Source organism: Petaurus breviceps, unplaced genomic scaffold (genome assembly GCF_028583685.1).
Source record: "Petaurus breviceps papuanus isolate PSGF00001 unplaced genomic scaffold, PetGlider_PUasm1.0 126, whole genome shotgun sequence".
In the NCBI taxonomy this organism is placed as follows: domain Eukaryota; kingdom Metazoa; phylum Chordata; class Mammalia; order Diprotodontia; family Petauridae; genus Petaurus; species Petaurus breviceps.
Window position 1 is genome coordinate 35502969 of NW_027185655.1, and position 25598 is coordinate 35528566.

A 25598-nucleotide genomic window follows, 5' to 3' on the forward strand; every position below is an offset into this window, starting at 1 on the left:
CAAATTCAAGTCTTCCTGACTCCAAGGCCAGCCAGCATCTCTCTACTTCACCACCTAGCTGCCCTGATAGATAGAACATTCTGTCACAAAATCAGGACATCATAATTCCTGTTCAATCAGTGGGAATGGGGTGAAATTGGCTGAATAGACTTGGTTGTGCCATTTCCCAACAATGTCCAACAACATCTGAGAATAACAAAATCCAAGTGAAAATTGGGAATTGTTGCTGGTTCAGTATATATGAAAGCTTGTTATACGTTGTCTTCTGGGAGAAGGGAGAGAAGCTCACAATATAATAATGAAGACAAAATCTCAGGATAAGAGGAAGCTAACTAATGTTTCTTCCCTCTTGCTACTGTGAATGCCAACTACATTTGCTTAAAAAGATGCATATGATATTCCAAGTGTTATCACTCGGTATTGTAATTATCCATGGGATTAATCCTGCTCACACCAGAAAGCTCTAAGGGTGAGTTTTGTATGTTTTCCTCCTTTTCTTTTCTAACCAGAGGGTATGACTTCGGGATTACTTATATTCACATATAATCAAAGTTGACAAGGATTACAGATCAGAGAGAAATGAAGAAAGAAGACAGATTAGAATATCTCTACTGTCTCCCTTCCTCCAATATCTAAGAAAATAGGGAGAATTAAGATTAGAATGAGTTCCAGATCAATTCTAGGGTCAGAGCTAAAGGAATTTATCAAAGACTATAAAATTGGACAGAATTGGCCTCCTCTAATTTCGACATGGACAGTAAAAGGCAAGCTATAGCTTTAATGAAGGGTATTGGAGAATTGACTTCCAAGTCACAAAATTATATGCAGCCTTCCAAGGTTTTCTTTTTCGGTCATGTGTGTTTAACAAAGGGAACATTCAAGAGTCTTAGAATCTTGTCATTCATTAATTACTAAGAGTTAAAGAGATGGCTTCATGATATTGTGGGGGACAGGGTAACAGGGAAAGGAAGCCAAAGAGGAAAGGGATGGTTAAGCGGGGTGGGGAACACTGGATGAGCAAACAACAGAAGCAGAAAAACATTAGGGGATAACAGAGATTGTGGTTCTCCAGACAGTCTTTTGGCAGAGGGGAAGGGAGAAGGAAGGAGAACACAGAGCGACAATTCCCAATTTGTTTCAGTTATAACACCATGTTATTTATGCGATTTCTTAACCTTCTCTTCTCCTCTAACCTAAACCGCATTATACTGTAAGTACTGTAGACATTGCACCTCTTTTAATAATTGTTTCCTTTCATCAAAATGAATCAAGATTGTATATCTAGAAATGTAAAATTATTATCTCTGGAGATAATGGAGATCCACTAACCAGTCACAAAACCAGAGTTGAGAATTGTATAATTATAGAAAGGCAGTATTTGTAAAGGGATAAAGAGAATCTAGACCATGGGATGAGTACAAGAAAGGGTAAATTCTGGAGGAGAGTCATTGATTTAGAGCTAGAAGAGTTCTCCAACATTTTATTTCATTCAATTTTTGAAAAATTGAACTTAGCATGAATAAAACGGACATTTCTATCTACAGAGTAGGCCAGAAAAAAAAATAGAGCACAAAACTGTAAGTACAGTATTTTTATATATAATTTCAGTGTATAACTTTCAAAATTGTCCTATCTGTCTGATTCTGTTATATTTCAATGACATTTTATTTTCTATTTCTCCTTTTTTTTTTTTATTCTTTGGCTACCATATTGCTAGCTCTCTCACCACCTCTCATCGAATTGGAAAAAAAAGAAAGAAAAAGAAAACCCTTGTAACAAATATATATATATATGTATATATAGTCAAGAAAAATATATTCAACAACGGTCTTGTCAAAATATCTATGTCTCATTCAGCATCTTGAGACCATCACTTAAGTCCAGAGATGCAGATGTGTTATCACTGGTTCTCTGGAATCACGGCTGGTCATTGCATTGATCAGAGATGCTAAGTCTTTCTAAATTGTTCATCTTTACAATGTTGTTATTATATAAATTGTCCTCCTAGTCCTGTTCATTTCACTCACCATTAATTCATTTAAGTCTATACAAGTTTCTCCGAAACCAATCCTTCCATAATTTCTTACAGTATAATAACATCCTATTACATTCATATACCCTAATTTGTTAAGGAATTCCCCAATTAATATGTGTATCTCTTTAGTTTCCAGTTTTTTCCTTTAATGAAAAGCTATTATAGATATTTTTGTACATATGGGTCCTTTTCTTCTTTCTTTAGTCTCCTTGGGTATGAGCCTGCTGGTACTAGCACTAAATCCAAAGGTATGCACAGCTTAGTCATCTGCAAGGGCATAACTCTAAACTGTTCTCCAGAATGCTGGACCAATTCATTGTTCTACTGAAGGCATCTAAGTTGGCCTAGTTTTCGACAGTCCCTCCATCAATTGTAATTTTTTCTTTTTTTGTCATATTTATCACTCTGATGGGTGAGATGGAACCTCAGAGTTGCTTTAATTTGAATTCCTCTAATTATTAGTGATTTTGGAGCATTTGGTTGTTTATACCTAAGATTTCTTCCTTTGAGAAAAATGCCAGATCATATCCTTTTCCATTTTGTTTTATTGGAGAACATCTTAGATATTACTTTTTAGAGAGAAAATTTTCTGTAAAGATTTCTTTCTCAGTTAAATATTTCCCTTCTAATTTTAATTTCATTTCATCTGTGTAAAACCTTTTAAAATTTTTTTGTAATCAAAATGGTCCTTTTAATCTTCTGTGATCCTTTCTATACATAGTTTGGTTATAAACTCTTCTACAATTCAGAGTTTCTAAAAGGCATTTTCTTCTTTGTTCCTCAAATTTCTTTATGAGCTCACCTTTTATGTAAGGTCCTATATCCATTTGAATCTTATCTTGAAATATGATATTGGATTATACCTGATGTCTGCCAATCCATCTAATTTCCCAACCCCCTCATTTTAACAGATGGTGAAAGTTGAAGCATAGAGAAGTCACATGAGTGATGAAGGTCATGTAGGTAGTAAACAACAGAAGCAGGATTTGAACTCCTATCTTGACTTCAGATTCAGCTTTATTCTACTACTTTAGACTCTTCAGAGACAAGATGAATGGAAGATGAAGACTGTTACAGTTAAGAGTCACTTTGAGAGAGTGGCATCTAGAAGGTTGTAGGGTTTGAGTCAAAAAGCAGGTAAAAATTTAAAAATAAAAAAGAAGTCTGAGTAACATACTCTTCCAAAGGGAGTGCTACATGGTCACAATACAATAAAAGTCAGAAGTAGTTATAATAACAGCACTTCAAGGTTTACAAAAAAACTTTATACACGATATCTCAGCCGAGCCTCAGGAATGGGGCCTGTAAAGTAATTATTACAGGCAGCCTGAGCCCCATTTTAAAGATGAAGAAAGAAAGGTTCAGAGAAATTAAGTGACTTTTCCACAGTCATATTGCTAGAAAGTCTCAGAGGTAGGATTGAATCTCAGGGCTTCTTAATTATGAACCTAACTCTCCAGGTTACTCTCACAGTGAAACATGTGACTTCAAGGAACAATAGATGATCACTGGGAAAAGGGGCTCCCTAGATAACAGAACAAAGAAGGAAAGGTATCATGAAAAAGAAGAAGGAAAGAAAAAAAAAGTCTTCTTCTGGAAAATGTTTAGAAATCCATTGCTTTCCCCCAAAGGTTTGGGACCCAGAAGAAAACCAGCACAGTTTACTCTGAAATAGTACAAATATTTCTAGTGTCTCTATATCACTGGGAGATCCTAAGTGGCAGAATTTCTAAAGGCCTATGACCAACACTGGTCTTACACAGGCCAATTCTCAGGACCCAAGACTCCCAGGGGAAGGAAATCATATTCCCTTGGAATCAATCATACCTTGCTGCTGGTAAGATCCTGAAAACTGTTTCCTTTTGACTGTTTAGCATCTCTGAACCTGAACTGACTTCAATGCACTCACTCATTCATTGGGTACCTACTACATGTAATTCAAAACTTCAGTAGCTCCTTGACATAAAAGATAATTTTTTATTCTTGTCTTTTTCTTTCACATAATAGATACTTAAGAAATGCTTATTTGGTTTGGATCATGGCAAAACAAAGCAGCTAGGTGGGACAGTAGATACAGCAATGGGCCTGGAGTCAGGAGGACCTGACTTCAAATCCAACCTCAGATATTTACTAGCTGTATGACCCTGGACAAGTCACTTAACCCTATTTGCCTTAGTTGCCTCATCTGTAATATTGTAATATCTGTATATTGCAAAGAGCCCCAGAATATGTGACATTTTTACTGTAAGGGAAGGTGATTTTGTGTACCTAAAATGAGTATATGGCATTTGGATATTTTCTAATTACGTGGTCCTAACTCCTGCCTGACTTTAAGGAGACAGGTGAATGCATCAGCATTTTTACTACTGCTGTACATGTCTATATTTTTCAAATGAGTAGGAATATTAATATTTAAATTCTATCTTATAGAGTTGGCTGAATAGTACCCATCAGAAACCCAGAGCTGAAAACCAAGAAACAATTACAGAGAATATTTCTGCCCAGTCACCACTGGCAATACTGGAATTGAAACTATGGTTAAGAAGTGAACAGTCTTCTCATTACCAGGAAGCTTGAACTGTTTTCTGTTAATATATTAATGTAATATACATGTGTCCTAAGGAAATTAGTATGTTCTCTGGGCTTTAAAATACACACATATATATCTGTGTTTATATGAAGTATATACAATATAATCAAACATATCATACATAATGTGTGTACATGTATGTATGAATATATAATATATAGACTAGATACACTGTTTCCTGATGGTATATAACTGTGAATTATAAAATGCGTTCTCAAATAATCTCAATGTATTTTTTACAATGAATGAAGTGTTATTTACATAGTCTAACAAATGGTCTGGAGATTAATGTCTACATATAACTGTTTCAACATGCCTATCAGTTCAGGTTATTTAAAAACAAAACAAAAAACCCCACTTATTTCCAGTCACGGATCAATCTCTCCCTCTTGCCAAGCAGCTGCATTCCTTCTCACCAACTACTCTTAAAGGTTGTTTGGAGTAAGGCTGTTGTTTTTCTTTCTTGAGAGAAAATGATGCTTCTGCTGGACTAGAAGCAGCAGTAGCTGCAAACCTTGTTCTAAAACAGGACATGTTTATGAACCTCAAGGAAAGATGAATTCAATTCAATAAAACCTTCATTAAGCTTCTAATTCTACACATTCATTTTCATTTAAAAGTTGAAACTGGTTACTTGAAACTTATGCATTGCCAGGACAGCAGATAGAAAGAAGGTAGTTTATTTGATAATGGAGATAGAGAACAGTCATTCCTCACAAGAGAAAGTAACTATTTTTTCCCCTTCAGTTTATCGTCACTAATGAGTCAAATGAGAATTGAAATCTTTTGAAATGAATATATTTGTTTCAGTGGCAAGGGTCATGTGAGAGACACAGAAAGAGGAAGAGAGATATAATGACCTTTCCAAAGACTCCCCTAATGCATTGACATAGCGCAAAAAAAGACGTTCTTTGGCAAGACAAAGACAGCCACAACTAAAGTGGACCATGTTTCCCTGTGGTTCACAAATACAGGATGAAAATGTAAGCAAAAACATAACCCTATCCATGTCAATAAAGAAGTTCCCTTTCTAAACATCCATATTTTTTCCCCATTATTGATTTGATTGGGGGGGGGGAAGGTATCTATATAAAATTCAAGATTTATTCTGAATAACTGGAATATATTTTCCTTAGGTACAGTATGGGTTCTGTAGGTATATGTCACTGAGTCAATTTCTAAACACCATGATGGAAGAAACCCTTTAATTTTCTTCTCTCTACTGAAAATCAACAAAGATTATAATCTTGATCATTGTTTCAAAAAGAGAAGGAAAATTCCAGAGGAATAAAAAGGCCTTCTAAGAGTCCTTCCTTTGGCATACTCCAGAATGCCCTGGTCTGTGACCTCCTTTCAGCTAACTCAACTCCAATGGGTAGCTATCAGTAGTCTTATCTGATGAATTCCCTGCCTCAAGTTTAACACAACTTTGAATTTAAGCCGCTCCTTAAAAGAAGGCATCCACTGTACAATAAGAAAAAGAGATAAAAAAAGAGTTATGGACTTTTGGCCTCCCATCCCTTTTATTAAGTGACAGTCAATGGTGAAAATATTACAGAAGAGAAGAAATAGTATAACCATCTGGAAAAATTAATTATTCACAAATATATTTTCACAAAAAGGAAAAGTGGGTTTGCATTTTTTTTTTCCTGGAATACCCCTCAGTATATCAGTACTGAACCACAGAGGCTGACTAGGAGAGGGGCCAGAGGTTAGATCTCAGGAATGTTCTCCATTTAACAGCCTGATGTATGACTCCCTGAAGGCAATCTCTTTCTCTTTATGATAGGTGACTGTAGATGAACAGGAATGAGTTTAAAGGATTACTGAAAGATTTGTTCAAGTTCTTTTGCCTTTTGGGGAGGGAGGATTCATGCTGTTGTATAGATTTGTATCTTCCCTTTGGGGAAAAAAAAGTCAGTAAAGAAGTCTAAACTAATTTCCTGAACCGATAAGGTTAGTGCTTGAACCACAATATACATAGGCACAAAATAAGGTTACCATTGAAATTACCTCAAAGAACCAAGCAAGAATTCAGTTCAGAAATCTATCTTCCAATAACCATCCCTAAATCTTCCAAGAGAAGTAACTTCACAAAGGAATGTTTATTCCCACAGCATACAAATGCTAACTCATTGCTGAACTAAAGGACTCCACTGGATGGTTCCTTTATCATTGAAAATGGAAAATGTACAGTGTGGGGCTAGGCAATCCCAAGGAAAGCACATGAGCTTGAGACTGAGAGGAAAGGCATCTAAGCAGAGAGAGGCCCACCTGAAAACAAGCCAACAGCATAAATGTTCAAGCCAGAAACAGAGGTAAAGGCAAGTGGGGACAAGCAGGCAGTCAGGCACAAACACCAGAGTGCAACAATTTTGTGTGACATGACCACAGAGCCCATGATCTGACAGGGAGAGTGTGATCAAAGGCAAATGCTCTAAACACTTTGGACTTGCATTGGATAGAATGTTGGACTTGGAGCCAAGAAGGTCTGTGTTCAAAGCCAGTCCTAGACACTCACTAGCTGTGGGATGCTGGGCAAATCAGTTAACTTTCCTCAGTCTCAGCTTCCTCTTCTGTAGAAAGGAGGGAATGGCATCTATTCAGAAGCTTCCAAGAGGTGCAGTGGTTAGAGAACCCTCCCTCCAACTCTTACTAGTTATCTGACCCTCGATTTCCTCATCTGTACAATGAGAATAGTAATAGCAACTATCCCACAGGGTTTCTTAAGAGGGCCAAATAGTGCTTTGCAAAGTTTAAAGCGCTACATAAATGCTAGTTATTATTATCATTTAAATCAAGATTTTAATACTTTCTTCAAGAATGAGGAAAGAAAAGAAAGAAAAAAATGAAGATTATCCTTATGACATACTTCAAAATAATTATTCACCTGGAAGTCTCATGGTACAGTAGAAAGAGGGCCAGATTTGGAGTCTGGAGATGTGGGATCAAATTTAGGCTCTGATGCACAAATATAGTTGTCTGATTAAAAACAAATCACTGTATCTCTCTGAGCCTCAGTTTCCTCACCTGTAAAATGGGGGCAATAAAAACTGTACTACCTAACAGGGTTCTTGGAAGGGTAGCACTTGGTAAACGTTGACATGTTAAAAGCGTGAGCTATTTTGAAAATTGTTAGCAGTCATCAAACTTATCTATGCTATACTGGCAATGATGGGGATGCAGCGATGTGTGTTGAGTGTATCAGGGTGAAATGTAGAACAAAATAGGACAAATGTTGAGGGTGAAAATATTTTAATTTGTTATTAAAATTCTTACTGGGCCATTTGAAAACGTCTTTTATGTTTGACCTAATTCATAACAAGGCTTAGACCCATGAGTCTGTGCTAATTGGTAGGGGAGGGGCGGGGGAGAATTCTTTGATGGGGATGTGGTTGTCAGTGCCAAAAGCCCATCGCTGATAACTCCCTTTCTATGAGTATAAGACCAGGAGGGTCAATGGCATTCCTCCAATCCCAAGCTTGCCTTGAATACTTGTCCTAGCACTGGTCTTCCTAACCATGCCCAGATTGGGTGCTCCCTTGGGGTACCAGTAGCTAGGCTGATAAAAGAGCTCAATCCTATCCATCTCTAGCCTTAAAAGAGGGCACAAATCCAAAATTAGCTAAACCTGTCAGGGGCAATCCATAAATTCTAGGGGTCCATAGATAAATGGAGACAGAGCTATACCTAGCATGTGGGTAACAGGACTTAGTCCCAAGGTACTGACAAGGGGGATAGTGCTTCCTTATCTGAAGAGGCCATGCAGAGGACCATGTCCTAATGGGCACTGTTGTCCTCCTTCTGTTTCAAGCCATCATGTGGCAGGATGGCCCCATTCCTAGGTTCCCATCCCCATGAAGGGTCCTTGAGGGGCTCAAGGTTAGACTTCCCTTTTCCCAGGGCAATAGTCCTTTGACTATCTGACTGTTCTAGTTGCCTTTGCCCCTTTCCATCTCCAGGTTCTACTACTGGCTCATTTCTCTCATCGTTTTCTAACAGTCCTCATCCGGATTCTATATCCAAGTCTTCTGGAGACTTCCTGGCGGTATGGAAGTTATCATAGACTTTCAGAGGGAGAAGGGACCTCAGAGGCTGCCTTGTCCAATCTGTATCTGAAGAAGACTCTTCTCCACAGCATGCCCAACAAATGCTCGTACAGCCTCTAATTTAAGACTTCAAGTAAGGGGTAACATCCTTGTAAGGGGCAGCCCATCTCACTTTTGCACATTTTTTTTAATAATGGAGATTTTTTTCCTTACCTCACATCTAAATCTGTTTTTCTGAAATTTCTGTTATATCTCCTAGTTGTGACTCTGTTCAGTTGTTTCAGTCATGTCTGACTCTTTATGACCCCATTTAGGGTTTTTGTTGTTGTTTGCTCTGTTTTTGTGTGTGTGTGTTTTCTTTTTTGTTTGGGCAAAGATACTGGAGTGGTTTGCACTTCCTTCTTTGGATCATTTTATAAATGAAGAATTGATGCAAAAAGGGTGGAGTGACTTGCCCGGGGTCACACTAAGGTGAGATTTGAACTCCAGAAGAGGAGTTTCCTAGCCCAGTGTTCTATCCACTAAGCCACAACCTGCCACGTTTGTACCCTTTAGTTACAAGCAGGAAAAACTAACTCTCTTCCTTATGCCCTTCAAGCCCTTGAAGATCCCTGTCCTGCCTGGGCAAGGTGCTTCACTCTCCAAATCCTGCTTCTCCATCTATAAAATAGGGCAATATGGTGCAGTACTAGATAAAGTACAGGTGACTTGAGTTTAAATCTCAGCTCTACTGTTCAGTTGCTGAGTGACCTTAGACAAGTAAGTTCTCCTTGCTCCTTCCCTCGCACCTCACAATCAACCCTTGCTCAACTGTTTTTGCCTGAAAATGTTCCTAGTGGCAGCACTGCTTGGAGATAAGAATTTTCTGATCCATACTAAAAGAAACTGTAGGGCAAGAAAGGCTCTTCCTTCTTCTCAGAGGCTGATTTCGTTCTGTGCTGGTGAAATTAAGGACAAGGTAGCCCTATAACACACCTAGCCTTGGCTCATCTCCAGGTCCTGCTCTGGTACTCAGGGCTTATAGTCCTGAGACGGGGACAACAGTGGTAGAACAGGACTAATTCTGAAGGGAATTATATTTTTAATTGTTATTAGTCACTGAGAGAGTCCTGGCTCTGACATTTTCTAGCTGGTTGATTCAAGGGAAATGAGTTAACTCCTCTCTACCTTAGCTATGTCATTTTTCAAAAGAATCACAGGCTTATTCTGAGGAAAGATTTTGGAAAGAGTGAAGTCAGTGGAACTGTTCAGCCACCCTCTTCTATTAGGGACTCTTGGAGTGGAAATAGGGGAAGAGAAATCGATTAACTTGCATAAAATCAGGTGGGGGGGGAGAAGAGAAACAACCGATTAATCTAGATTGATAAATCTGGAATAACTTTCACAGGATTTTACCATTCTCTTTACAAAAACAACCTAACATCTGGCTAAGCTTTTAAAATGGTCATCCAATATGAATGTGCTAAAAGCAGTAGATACAACCAAGAGATTGTTTACAAAACAACTATATGAAATGCTGATAGCATACGTAAATCACCTTGCTATCAACCCGTTTTCTATCCATTCTTACCTCTATGACATTTTTTCCATCTAGTTCTTCTTTTCCACTCACAAGTCTTGCTTAAGCCACTGCAGCCACATTGTAAATTGTTTCCTGATTCCAGCCTCTCCCCTTTCCCATAACTTCACCCCATAGCTACCAAAACAAACCTCTCTGCAGCACAGGTCTGACCACCTTACCTCCACCCCCACCCCCAGCTCAAAAACCTCCCATAGCTCCCTAAGGGTCTCAGCAAAAGCTTTAAGACTCTCTGAAGTCTGGTTTCTACCTGCTCTTTTTGTATGCTGCTTCCCTTTGTAAACTCTATGTTCCAGGCAAACTGGACTACCAGTATTTCCCCGAATTCTTGTGTTTCGTCATCTACCTAACGTGTTATTTGCTCATGTGATCTGACGTCAATGTTTGGAATTTACTTGCCCTCCTTCCCTCCCTCCCTCCCTTCCTTCCTTTCCATCTCTTCTTCAAAACTTGATTTAGATGCCATCTCCTTCATAAAATCTTCCCACATCAAACCAGATGTCAGCACCCTTTCCCTTCCTTGAACTGCACTTAACTGTCCACTTGTGGCATCCTCTCCCACCCCCCAACAGAATGTAAACTCCTTGAGGGCAGGGACTCCCACTTTTTGTCTTTGTCTCAGTAATGTCTACTAGACCTATCCAGCCAGGTAATAAATGTTATTGAGTTTAACTGAACACACATACCAATGCAAAATCATCGTTTAAAAGTGTGAATACAGGGCTATGTTTTTCACTTTATCCTGGATTTTTAGCTTATATCAGCAATGGTGATTTTTTTTTGACGGTTAACAATTCCCCTAATTAACAATGAATTCCTAGGAAACATTAAGCTCATAAAATCATAAAATTTTAGAGCTGGAAGGGACATTAAGGGTGATCTAGTCCAATTCCTTGTGCATATGGAGAAGCAAAGATTCAGTAAGGTGATTTTGATGATTAATGCATAATTATAGGGGGAGGGATCAGACCTGTGATTTGATTGGTATAGCAAACTCCCAGATGGAAAAATTGTTTCTACCTATTCAGGTCACCCCTGTCTTGGAAACTCTCAGTCTTAGGGGTTTACCTAGAACAGAGGATGCCTGACACTTAGGATCACAAAACTGAGTGCTGCCTAAATGAGATTAAAATGCAATTGAAAATTATTTAACTAAATAAGAATATAATACATCATAGGGCCAACAATCAGGACCATTAGGTGGCACATGATGGAGTGCAGGGCCAGGAGTCAGGAAGTCTCATCTTCCTGACTCCATATCTGGCCTTAGATACTTACTAGCTGTGTGGCCCTGGGCAAGTCACTTAACCTTGTTTGCATCAGTTTTCTCATCTGTAAAATGAACTGCAGAAGAAAATGGAAAACCAGTCCAATGTCTTTGCCAAGAAAACCCCACATGGGACCACAGAGAGTCAGACATGCCTGAAAAAACTGAACAGCAAAATATATACATACATACTCACACACACATGCCTAATCCCAGTAGGATCCTGTAATTCCCTGTACCTTTCATTCAACTGGACATCTGTAAACAGTCTGTTAAATGGTGGCCCTGATCCCCACTCCTCTCTAACCTCAATCTATTATCCTCTAGGTGGGGACTATATATCGTGCCAGAACCTAAGTGCTACTTGATCTTTCCATCTGTCATGAACTGACCATGAACATGGGTCTTCACCAATTAGAACATGAGCCCCTCCAAACTGCCCCAATTTTCTATTTGTATCCCTAATGCTTAATAAATGTTTTTGCATTCTTTGTGATCTGCTATAGAATTTAATTTGCAAAAGTCTACCAGTTCCCTTCTTGTATCTTTATCAAGGACGCCACTTGATATGCATAAAGTTGTTTTCGTAAAGACTTTACAGACATGGGAAAAAGCCGCATGGGTCAGAAGTTACTGGTATTCTCTCAATTGCATTTCATTTCTATTGCGTAGAATACACAATACAGTACAATACCACCACCCTCCCTAAGAATTTGGTGTCCTCTTTCAGATGTCCTGAGAATTAATCTTTCAACACTCTCAAAACTGTGTTGTTTCTAAAACAACCCTCATCTGTATATCTTTGGTCTTGTCCTGAATGAAGCCATGTGGCTTTTGGCTTTCTTTACTATCTCATGCAATCCCGTGTCAGAGGCTGATGCTAGAATCTCAGCGTGATGAAGTTCCAGAATCACTGACCAAGAAAAGAGCTTGTGATAGAATTCATGTGAAACCTTTTCTATTTGTTTCCTGTCTATTATCCTTCTTATTACTATTTTCTCTTAATGTTCTCTTTTATACCCCCTAGATCAAATATGAAATACTCTGTCTGGCTTTTAAAGCCTTTCTACCTTTCCAGGCATCTTAAACCTTACTCCCCACTCCTCATACCCTGTAATTCGGCGACACTGGCCTCCTCCCTGTTCCTCACACAAATTAGCCCATCTCCCAACATTGGCTAACCTCCATACTTGGAATTCTGTCTCTTCTTCTCAGCCTCCTGGCTTCCCTTAAGTCTCACCTCAAATCCTATCTTTTGTGTGAAGCCTTTCCCTAGAGACTTCCCTCTGAGATCATCTCCAATTTTCTCTGGAAATACCTTTTTGGGTACATAGTTTTCTTAGTCTCTTCCCTATGAGTTCTTTGAAGGTGGGGATCAAGTTTTTGCATTCGTTGTATCTCCAGTGTTTGGCACATAGCAAACACTTTAGAAATGCATGCTGACTGATTGACTTGCAATTTCATCCTTAAATGCCCTGAAGAACACCTACATCTCTCCTCGAGCTTTCCATAAGCTTGCTTTCCCTTCTACTCCTTCTGTTTCATGAGACAACAATGGTCATAATATTTCCCCACCCTCCTTCATAATATTTTACAAAGACTTTATATTGTCAATTGTTGTCCTTGGCCACTTGGCAAAACAATCTAATGTTTTCAGACTAAGGCTGTTTCTGGGCTCTTTTGGTCTCTTCATTGTGACAACTGATTTAAAATAGCTAAATTCTAGGAAATCATAAGAGTCTATTTTTTAAAAATCCATTTATCTTTTTTTGTTTTAAATGTTCGTTTCAATAATTCAGGCCATATGCCATATCACTAGCTTTGGTTTTTTTAATCATTTTTTAAAATTTAGTATTGATTGTAATTTCTGTTCTAACATATCAGTGGTCTTACTACATAAATACAACTGATTCAGAAATGGTTCCTGTATTGTTAACTCCTTTTGTCTCTGTTAAAGTATGATGAATAACATTATGTATAATGAAGTTCCTTTTTCATGATGCTACATGGCACTTATCCAGGACCTCTCAACTCTTTTTTTTTCCCTGACTCTCTTCTTGAGTAAAGTGTGAGGAGTTTATATAGTCTACAAGTCTTTGGCCTCTTTTGTTTTTTGGTTATGAACCATGTGTTCCAATATATTTTATGCCATCCTACCCTATGTGCAGGCAGCTAGATAGTACAGTGGATAGAGTAGAGTGCTGGGCCTGAAGGAAGACTCTTCTTTGTGAATTCAAATCTAGACTTAGACATTTACTAGCTGTGTGACCCTGGACAAGTCATTTCCCCTTGTTTGCCTCAGTTTCCTCATTTGTAAAATGAGCTAGAGAAGGAAATGACAAACCCTTCCAGTATCTCTACCAAGGAAACCTCAAAGGGGGTCACAAAGACTGAACAACAATAACCCTACTTCCACCTTGGCATTTAAGTTATTGAATATTAAAGTACATGTTCACTTAATTTGTAGGGCACTTTGCTTGGCATTACACAAAAGTATCTACCTCTTCATTCTTTGAAACATATGTTGGCCTTGAAGCTTCAATTACCTTCATGGTAGTCTTTTTGTAAGTGTTTATCACAAGTATAGCAAAACACTAAAACTGAATGTCCCATGAAATAATGTTTTTTTGTTGTTGAAACATCATAAAACCAACCTGTTTATTTGCCCCCTTCCAAGAAGAGCCAAGGAACATTCTTCACCTAGGTATTAATTAAATCCCTTTGCAGTATTGGCTTCTTTCTATGTCTGCAGGCCTTGTCCACATTATTCTCTTTTACGTAGAGTACATTCCAGCCAAACAGCCCTCCGTGATGTTATTCAAACTTGGAATTCCACCTACCATTTCCAGGTCTTTGTACAGCTATCTTTAGTGCCTGGAATGCATTCTCATTTCACCTCTGCCTCTTAGAATATCTTGGCTTCCATCAAGGCTCAGCTCATGTGTAATTTTCTCTAGGAAACCCTTCCTGATTTACTCCCTCCTCTATCCCCTCTTCACAGGGTAATAGATTTAAAGGCCTTTAAAAGGTCATATGATCCAAATACCCTCTATTTTTTTTTTTAACAGATGGGAAAACTGAAATTCAGAGAAGTCTTACCCATGCTCACAAAACTAGCAAATAGAGTGACTCTAAGTTCAAGTTCAGCCCTTTATCTACTATTTCATCCTGATTGTTAGTGTTCTCTTTCTCTTCCAGTAATCATATGTGTATATATAAACACACATACATGATTGTCTTAGGAGAGAGTACTATAAGTATATATCATATGCTTATTTATACATGATTGTCTTAAGAGAGAGTACTATAAGTATATATCATATGCTTATTTATACATGATTGTCTCAAGATAGAGTACTATAAGTAGATATCATATGCACAAATACTGTATACACACATATGTAAAACATGCATATGCTCTTATCTGTATTTTCATAACATAATCCAGAAGACTAGAGGTAACTTGAGGACAGGAACTATTTCTTATTTTTCTGTCTCACCAGAGTCCAAGACAGAGCCCTGTACTTAGATTGGATTGGATTCCATTTCAATGCAGTATTCATTTTTTGAGAAGACTATTTGGAATAAAACAAGGGAACTCTTAGAATTTCAAGAAAAAAAAAACTTCCATCTCAAGAGATTTCACTCACCCCAGTCTCAGAATTAACTGTAATGAATTAATCAGAATTTAAATATAAATTTTCATTCTTCTATTGCAGACCAATAATTAGGCCTGTTTATGAATAAAGAGATGAAATATTACATTTATAGCTTGAAGCAATGAAAACAATACTATCATTTATTTGAACTTAAAAAAATCCATCTCAGAGCCTTCATTAGCCACTCATTCCTGGACAGAGGCAAATTTACCCATAGGCTTAAAATATAATGTTAATTTTAATAAGGTGTTATAGAGAAAAAAGTTATAATGACATAATTTTTTAAAGCCCTTCAATGTAGTTAAAAATGTATTTGAAAGAGAACCCACATGTGAATGGCAAATATAAATTCTTCTTTTTAAAACAAACTCTACTTGAGATAGGCAAAATAATGTGTATGTACATGTGTTTCATAATTTGTTTACCCAGAAAATAAATACCTAGAAAGGGTAGCTTGTCAATATTTATGTTCTACTTCAATTTCTGTGGCAACTTAGAAAAAGAAGAGTTTTTGTTGCTATTTTTAAATAAGAGGAGAAGGGTTGAAGATACAGGACTAACAGAAGGAAGAGAATGACTCAGAGAGGCCTTTTAGAAACACAAAATGTGTATCACATACAAAGTCTCTCCATTGGCTGGAAATTTGAGCTTGATGGAAAAAAAAAAAAAAACCAAACCCACACTTCACATGCCCCATGAGATAAAAAGACCCATTGATCTCGATGGAAAATATGACTAGACCTATATTATAGCATTCATCGCTTTTATGCACCATGAATGTGTAATCTCATCACCTTGAGGATATGTTGATATAGATGGCTGTCATGAGAAGAAATCAAAGTGTTGGGAATAAGAAAAGAAAGATTTTTCTTTTTCCTGACAAAAGCAAAAAAACACCAAAAAACCCAGATAACATAAGAAACGGTAATTCTGTGTTGAAAGGCATTTCAGTAGAATGAGGAACTTCTTGTCTCTTTTTCATCATATAATCAATTGCAGGCCCATCAGTCAAATGGTGAGAAATGATTTCTTGAATTTATATACCATGTAGCCCCTCCAATCAGGCCCTAAGGTTTTTTTTTTTTTTTCTGTATTTCATATACTGCTTCCCAACTTGTTGCTGAAAACTCTCCTTTCAATACCTTTTTTTTTTTTTTGAAACCTCACTTCTGTAAAAAGCTTTGACTTTTTTGAAGGAGAAAAAGAAAGCTGTAGGCCTTACAAACAGGTGATATTTTTCAAAATTCTACCAATAATCTACCCAACACTCTACACCATTTCTGAGGGAAAATGGCCCTGTGAAGACTCAAGGATTTATGAATCAACGTCCTGTGAGTCAAGGTCCTCCAAGGAAACTAGGAACCCAAACTCCATGTTTGTGTGTGGTCCAGCAGAGACAACACTGGAATCAGAAGATTCTGGTTCATATCCCACTTCTGATGCTTATTACCTGTATGATGTTGGGCAAGTCTTTTTTGACCTTCCAGGCCTAAGTTACTTCATCTGGAAGGTGAGAGGGTTGTACACTACGGTCTCCAAGATCCCTTTCAGCACTAGAGCTATGGGTCCGACTATCAAGTAACTCACTGAAGGTCAAACAGGTAATAAACATCACAAGCAGTATTTGAACCCAATCAAGGTCCTTTGAGTACAGATATGGCCAAAACCTCAGGTAGAGAAGAATATGACTATCAGTCTGACGCATTGAAAGTAACTGTCACTCACTCCACTAAATGTCTTGTGTGGGAGACAAAATCCACAATTTTTTAAAATTTCCTCTAGGCAGCTAGGTGGTGCAGTGGACAGATTACTGGACCTGGAGTCAGAACGACTCCTTCCTAAATTTAAATCTGGCCTCGGAAACTAACTAGCCAGTTGTATGACTCTAGACAAGTCACTTAACCCTATTTTTTTCTCAGTTTCCTCATCTGTAAAATGAGTTAGAGAAGGAAATGACAAACCAGGATCTTTGCCAAGAAAATGCCAAATGGGGTCACTAAGAGTCAGACACGACTGAAAAACTACTGAACAGCAAATCAAATGAGGGGGAAAAACAAAGTAAAATTGATCTTTACTTGGAGCTCAAGAGAACTAAGCTATAAGTATCTCTTAGAATGTTCTTGAAAATCTAGATCCTTGATTATATGGAAAATGTATTTTACATTTTGAGTTTTTCTCTCCAAATTGTTCAGACTTTCCAAATCAACTTTCAGCTGCTTTAGGCAGAATTAAAAACAGAATAAATAACATTATAATTATGACAAGCTCTCAATCTGTCATTTTCTTAGCAGTATGTCAGAGCATTACTTTTTTTTTCTGCTTTTAACTAAGTCTCAGTTTGATTCATTAAGAGGTCTTTCTCCTTAAACCCTGACCTAACACTCACTATCTCCACTACAGCAGGAGTTTTCTTAACCCTTTTTGTGCCATGGACCCCTTCTGGCAGTCTAGTAAAGCTATAGACCCCTTCTCAGAACAATATTTTTAAATGAATAACGTTTTAGTAGGATTATAAAAGAATACAATTTGAAACAGTCATCATTTTTTTAAACAAGTTTACTGGACCCCAGGTTAAAAATCCTACACTACAGTAATAACTCAAATTTTTTCCTGGGACTCTTTTTCTATGCTAGATAATTGCTAATTATGGTACAGAAGTCAATCCTTGATTATTTATGCTAATGAATAGAGTTATTAAGTGAATAAGAATGTATGTTTTTCTTCTGAATGTGTTTTTGATTTGCATTAAAATACAGGTGTTTGATATCTTGGAAAGAAAAATAAAGACTTAAAAAAATTAAATTACACGGTGATAACCCACTTAAGAGGAACTGGAAGGCTGTTTTGCCTTGTCTACCTTCTCATCCCTTCACAGAGATCCATCCCTACTGCCCAGGCCTCTGTAGAAACCATCATAATTTATCAAGTTGAGTTTGCTGGAGGAAGGAGGAGGATCTACTCTCTAGCCTTCATATGTGGTTCACACTTTCACTGGGTTGGGGCAAATGATAAAGTTTGGTTTTTAACAAGGCTGTGGGCCAAGAGTTAAAAAGCAAATGCATTTTTTTTATCATTTCCCTCTCTCCCCCCCAACAAAATTAAAGTCAATAAAAACATAAGGAGAGTTGATTTCTGTTGGGCTTTTTCACGGACTTTGTCCTTATTACAATGGCAAACCCTGAGCCAAATCTCTCAGGATATCACTATGGCATTGATAACGCAAGCCTTTGAGATATGCTACTACACTGGTATTAAACACGAGTTATTACCTTAGGTTTAATTAAAAGTCAAAAGGAAGGCTATCCTACTTTTAAAAAAATACTCCTTGCAAGTTGACTGGCTTTATGTGCCACCATCATAACCCTAGAAAATGTATTATTCTTAATCTAGGCTTCACATAGCAACCAAATGCATATTCCTAAAATGTAGTTCTGACCCTATCACCCACTGATTCCTCTGTGTGGCTTTTAAAGCCCTCCACAATGTGGCTTGGGCCCATCTCTTCAGGCTGATGGCATATGGCTTCTCCTTTTGGTACTGGTCACTTCAACAAAATTGATCTACTTGATGTTTTCTGTATGAAATATTTTCTCACCTCTGTGCATTTGCAGAGATTGGGCACATAACGTCGAAGCCTAAAGATTTAATTACATTAAATAGTAGTCACACTTTTACGTGGCTGCAAATATATCTAAAATTACAGTAGCATCTGTCTCGTTTAAAGGAAAAAAGAAATTCTATTTGCTCTACTTAAATGAAAGAAAGAACAAAAGAAAAAACCACCATCAAGGAATCTATCTTCAAAGTTACTGTCAAGTTTCTTTCTTCTTCAGTTCAGTCTCCACTTTGCTGACCAAAGAGAATTTTCTAAAGGAATGGTCTTCCCATGTCATTCTCCTACACCACTCCTCCAAAAAAATATACACTTATTTAGTGTTTTTTTTTTTAAAGAGTGTATGAAATGTAGTATTTAAAGACCTCAACAACCTGGCCCCAACCTACCTTTCCTGTCTTATTGTACATCACACCCCTTCCCCAACTGTTGTGTCCATCCAAAAAAAGCCTACTAGTTCTTCTGGAGTGGTTTATCACCCATGATTTTTAAAGTGTGTTTTTTTTTTTGTTCCAGGACTATCAAACACACCTATATTTTAATGCAAGTTCAAAAACACAAGAGAAAATAGAATTTTTTATTCACTTAACTCTGTTCATTAGTCATATACAACAACACCCCATCTCCTTCTTCCATACCTTTGCACTGGCTGTTCTTTCATGCCTGGAATTCACTCCCTCACTTTTCCCTCTTAAAATCCCTGATCCCCTTCAAGACTCAGCACAAGAACCCCCTCCCAACATGAAGTTCCTTTAATAACTTGCCTTCCCCACCAGCTGCTAGTGCCCTCCTGACCCAAAAGAAGCAGCAGAGGGAAATAATATTGAACAATTAAGAGCTACTTGCGACATGCTAATTTTCTGCCTGATAAACTAGAAAAAGAATCACCTGGTTTCCTTCACCATCCCTGCCTTCTCCCCCTCTACCTTTTGCCCTTTTGTTTATTATATATACATTCAGTAAACACTTTCCTACAAGTCTCTGGCCTTCCATAATAGAATACAAACTTCCTGAGGGCAACTTTCCCTTTTGTGGGTCTAGCCCCACTACCTAGCCCAGGATATTGTCAATGCTAAATAAAATTGATTGGTTGATTGGTGTCAAATGCTATGTAGACTCTATAAAACGAATGCATGTTGATTTCTGGTTACTAAATCCAAAGTCATTCACAGAGTCCTGTGCTCAGTTATACCAACAGGCTACAGGAAGACAGACCCACAGACAGACACACACCCCTTACCAAATTATTTAACTGGGTTATACAAGTAAATAGGAAATCAGCATTATAGAAACACTGACCCTTTTGAAGTTCACCAGAAGCCTGCCTACCACTCCAAATTACTTTCTCTCAGTATTTCAAGCAATTATCACCTTCTCCTAAATGTCTGGAGGGGGAGGGGTGTGAAAAGGGAAAGTGGGGAAGGCTGGATTAGAACCGCAGCTTTTGCATTCAGCAAAGCCCCAGCCTCCCGGGGAAAGGCGGAGAGGGGGAGGGGGCAGAGATGGTGAAGGAAGCCAGGTGGTCCTCTTTGCTAAACAGTTTGTCAAGCAGAAAATTAGCATGTCCCAAACAGCTCTTAATTGTTCAATATTTTTCCCTCTGCTGCTTTTCACACAGCCCCAAAGGTCAATACATATTATAATGACTTTTTTGAAGGGGCACGTTTTCATTTTATAAATTCTCACCTCTCCTCCTCTTCCCCCCCTTTTCAGAATACTTCTCCCCTCTTAAATGGAATTGTCCACATACGTTGATGGGGGCCCCTCACTCTTGCCTAGTTAAGTTTCAGTTCACCTCAAAATTACTCCTTGTTGCCTAAAGAGCTGCTCCCAGGATAGAATTCTCCTTTGGGATTTCATTGACTGCTCAAGGTTACATTCCTGAGATCATGGGATCATAGTAACTCGAGAGCCAGGAGGGGCCCTACAAGACCATCCAGGACACCACCTTGGTCTAGAAACGGAGAGCGAGAGGATTTAAGTGATGTACCCATAGTCACATGGGTAGTTTACAAACTCACATCCAGCTTCCAAATCCACCTCCAATCAAGCTAGACAGGACGAATTCTCCCAATAGAAAAGCAGGGATATACTGGCCTTTTGTGAGCTTTCCCACAGTCAGTGATTAATCAGCACAGTGCCTAGAACATAACATTGTTATGTCTGACTTCTCATGACATCTTTGGGGGTTTTCTTGGCAAAGATACTGGAGTGATTTGCTATTTCCTTCTCCAGCTCATTTTATAGATGAGGAAACTGAGGCAAACAGGGTTAAGTGACTTGCCCAGGGTCATAGTCTGAGACCAGATTTGAACTTGGTCTTCCTAACTGCAGGCCTGGTGTTTATCCCACCACGCCATCCAGCTGCCCAGCACACAGTAGGTACTTAATAAATTCAGTTTGACTTATTGATTCTAGAGTTCTCAGTCACACATACATCACCCCACTTGCAAGCTCTCTCTCTACCCAAATCTCCTACCAAACCAAACTTCCAATCTAGTGCTAAGCTCTCCAAACTTCCCTTACCAGTTCTTCCAAGCTGAGCCAGCACTAGGGTGACAGGGCCCCTGAAATCTTCTTATAGCTTTGATTTAGTAGCTAGGATCCCAGGATCATAGATCTACAGCTAGAAGGTCGCCTAATACCACCCTCTCCTTGTGCCTAGAAAGCAGTATGTGACAGGAGAAATGGTGATGATGAGGACAGCTAGCATTTATGTATTGCTACAAGTTTTGCAAAGTACCTTTTACTAATATTATCTTATATTATCCTCATAACAACCCTGGAAGGTAAGAGTATTATTACCCCCATTTTACAGATAAGGAAACTACACCCAGAGTCAGTTAATATAGGAAATTTCATTTGAACTCAACTTCCTCACTCTAGCTGGACGCTGTGATACCTAGTTGAAAATGAACCCATCACCCTGATTGAAAACTACTGAAGTAATGAGCATGCCACCACTCTGGAAAATTAAGCAAGATGTCATCGGTCCTCTTCAAGAATACAGAATGAACGTATAAGGTGTCACTGTTTCTTTTGACCTCTTACCCAATATTTCACCCTATCCCCACATTCCTCTGAGAAGTGTTAGGCACATCATGTTCTATCTTTGACCTAGAATATTTAAAGACGATGTAGTCTAGTACATTCATTTTATAGATGAGAAAACTAAAACCCAGAGAAGTGGGTCTTATCATAGATTTTGACCTAGAGTTGTGAAAGGACCTCAGAGGCCATCTGATTTTTTTTTTTTTGCACTTAGTATTTTTCCTACTTAAGTGTAAAGATAGTTTACAACATTCATTTTTGTAACATTCTGAGTTCCAAATTTTTCTCCTTCCCCAAACAATAAACAATTTGATAGGTTGCACATGAATAATCATGTTAAACATATTTCCACATCAGTCATGTTGTGAACAAAGAATTAGAACAAAAGGGGGAAACCATCAGAAAGGAAAACAAACAAAAAGTGAAAATAGTATGCTTTGATCTGCGTTCAGACTCTATAATTCTTTCTTTGGATATGGATAGCATTTTCCATCATGAGTCTTTTGAACTGTCTTGTATCATCATATTGCTGAGAAGAGCTAAGTCTATCAAAGTTAGTCATCGCAGTGTTGCTGTTACTATGTACAATGTTCTGGTTCTGCTCACTTCACTCAGGATCAGTTCATGTAAGTCTTTCCAGGTTTTTCTGAAATCTTTCTGCTATCATTTTTCATGGAACAATAGTATCCCATCACAATCATATGCCATACCTTGTCCAGTCATTCCCCAATTGATGGGCATCCCCTCAATTTCCAATTCCTTGCTCCCACAAAAAGAGCTGCTATAAATATTTTTGTACATGTGAGTCTTTTCCCCCCTTTTTTATGATCCCTTTTGGATACAGACCTCGTGCTGGTATTGCTGGATCAAAGGGTATGTACAGTTTGATTGTCCTTTGGGCATCGTTCCAAATTGTTCTCCAGATGGTTGGATCAGTTCATCACTCCACCAACACTGCATTAGTGTTCCAATCTTCCCACATCTTCTCCAACATTTATCATTTTCCTTTTCTGTCATATTAGCCAATCTGATGGATGTGAGGTGGTACCTCAGAATTGTTTTGATCTGCATTTCTCTAATCAACAGCGATTTAGAACTTTTTTCATATGACTATAGATACCTTTAATGTATTCATCTGAAAATTTTAGATCACCTAACCTAACCTCCTCATTTTGGAGATGAAGGAACCGAAGCCTAGAGTAAAGTGATTGACCCAAGGTAATATAGTGAGTCAATACTAGAATGTGTCATCAACTGCCCAAGGTATCTTGGTTGTCAATACATTTTAAGTACTGATCTGAAGCTTAAACTGGGGAAAACATAACCTGAAATGGTAACCTACTGATGAAAGGTAGTTCAGAATAGTGGAAGAAAAGTGATTTTGGAGTGAGAAGACAAGTGTGTTGCACTTATTGCACTCTATTACTTAACTAGCTGTGTTACTTTGGGCAAATAATTAATCTCTGATCTCCCTTTTCTTCCTCTGCAAAATGGGAGTAGTAATATTTACATTAGCAGCCTCATAAGAATGTCGCCGAGATTAATCGTTCCATTATGCACAGTGCATTGTAAAGCATTATTCAAAAACATGAGCTGTTAATGTTATTGTATCTATGGATTAATTTTTGATAAGTCAACAAGATTTACTAAGTACCTCCTGTGTGCCAGGATTTGTGCTAAGCAATGAAGATAAAAAAGGGCAAAAAAAAAAAAAATAGTCCCTGATATCAAGAAATTCACAATCTATTTCAGCAACTAGCTTTCTATGAGTAGAGTCCCTACAACCAAATGATTTAAAAATGGGAGAGAATAAAAAAATCAGTAGGATATGGGCAAAACTATGGCTTTGCCCACCCCCCTTCTCACCGCTATTCCCCATTCTGTTGCCTTTAGCCCAGAATATATCACCACTTCCTCATGAAGAGATGGATGAAGGATCAGGAAAAAGGAGAGAAGAGGAAAGCTTGATGAAAGTTTTATCTTAGGGTGGTGGTGTGATTCCCCCAAAATGTCAAGATGGATTTATCCTTAAAAAGAAAGGGAGCTGTAGCATGGAAACCCATCTCATCACACTCCAACTCAAGTACTGCCTAAACCCCTTTATGAGCTTCAAGACAAGACTTCTCAGGAACCCAGATACTGCTGAAAATAATCCTACATTTTAGATTTTCATACATTCTTAGTGCTGATTTGGCTCCGCCATCCTAACTAATACTGGAATGGCAGACACCAGGGTGCAGATTTTACAGGGTATGATGGTCCTTTAACAAGCAACAAGACATATGCTTGTAGTCTAGAGCAGCCCTTGTAATGCAGCCAATCGAGGGCTTAGAGATGGCCACTCTAGGTTGGAGAATAGTAAAGTCATATTCTATCTAGATCAAAGGATTCCCAGAAAGGGGGAACAAGTTCCAAGGCTTTCTTATTAGACATAGCAAGGCGCTCTGGTGTTCCACCATAAAGGCTTCTCAAATAGTCCAAATGATGAGAGTATGTTACTGGGAGGTCTCAAGGACCTAAAGGACGGTCTTTTGCACAGTCAAAAGGGCTGTACAATCCTAAACCCTTTAAAAACAATAATGATAACACTAATAGCTACTAAGATCTGCATAGTACTTTTTGCAGTGTCTCATTTCATCCTTAGAAAAACCTTTCTCCTTCCCCTTCTTCTTTTACAGTTAAGGAAACAGATTAAAAGTGGGAGAGAATAAAAAATCAGTGGGATGTGGGCAAGACCAGGATTCTGCAGGTTCTGGATCTGGTCTTGGGCCAGTACTATGTGGACTTCTTAAAAAATCACTGGCTATCTCACACTATCTTCTCTAACAGCCTGGTGCTTGGAATTCAGGTCATTAAACTTGCCTCTTTAATTAAAAGCATCATGTTTCCAGAAGGTCTTTTAAAATGAAAAGACTAGTTTTTATGTGTGGTTTATGGAAACAAGTCCTGCTGCTTTATTCAGTACCTTACAGAAAGGATCCATTAACATCGATTGGTTTATCAGACTAGTCAACCAATCGCAGATTAATAAAACTGTAAACATGGAATTATAGCTCCTTAAGGACAAGGACCGTCTTTTTCCATCTTTTGTATCCCCAGAGCTTAGCACCATGCCTGACACACAGTAAGCGCTTAAAACAAATGTTTATTGCATTGTTGTTGTTCAGTCATGTCTGACTCTTCCTGACCTCATTTGGGGTTTTCTTGGCAATGATACTGGAGTGGTTGCCATTTCCTTCCCTAGCTCATTTTACAGATGAGGAAACTGAAGCAAATAGGGTGAAGTGACTTGCCCAGGGTCACACAACTTGTATCTGAGGCCAGGTTTGAACCCAGGAAGATGCATCTTCTTGACTACAGACCAGGCACTCTATTCGCTGACCCACCTAGCTAATCTTGTATTGTGTTGTGTTGTATTGTACAAGTCCTTCATTTTACAGATGAGAAAACTCCTACTAGTTAAATGACTTACTTAATATCACACAGTAGCAGAATTTAGATTAGACCCCTCAGTCCAGTGATCTTTATACTATGATACTGCCTTCCAAGCTGTTACCATGCAAACCAAAGAATTGAGTACAGAATGTAGGGGTCACAAGTCAGGCAAGTTTTAAAGGGGAAAGGCAGAAGCAATCCTGAATGGAGTTCCCCAGGGAGGAATCCAGTGCAGTGAGGAAAAGATGGAAGGAAATTTCCTCCACCATTTTGCCGAGGTTCATTTCTGTAGGCAACATGTAGAATAGTGTGTTGGGAAC

General features: G+C 38.3%; 1 protein-coding gene and 1 long non-coding RNA gene across 10 annotated transcripts in view; both read right to left on the bottom strand.

Moving 5' to 3' along the window:
* LEF1 (lymphoid enhancer binding factor 1) overlaps nucleotides 1-25598 on the bottom strand; it is a 171195-nt gene that overhangs the window by 72231 nt on the left and 73366 nt on the right. The gene's annotated exons all lie outside the window — the stretch shown is intronic.
* Nucleotides 1647-20217, bottom strand: LOC138166405 (uncharacterized). The gene is made up of 2 exons (XR_011169591.1): nucleotides 11563-20217; nucleotides 1647-9124 (listed from the first exon to the last, which is right to left on the bottom strand). It is a non-coding gene; the product is annotated as an uncharacterized lncRNA (long non-coding RNA).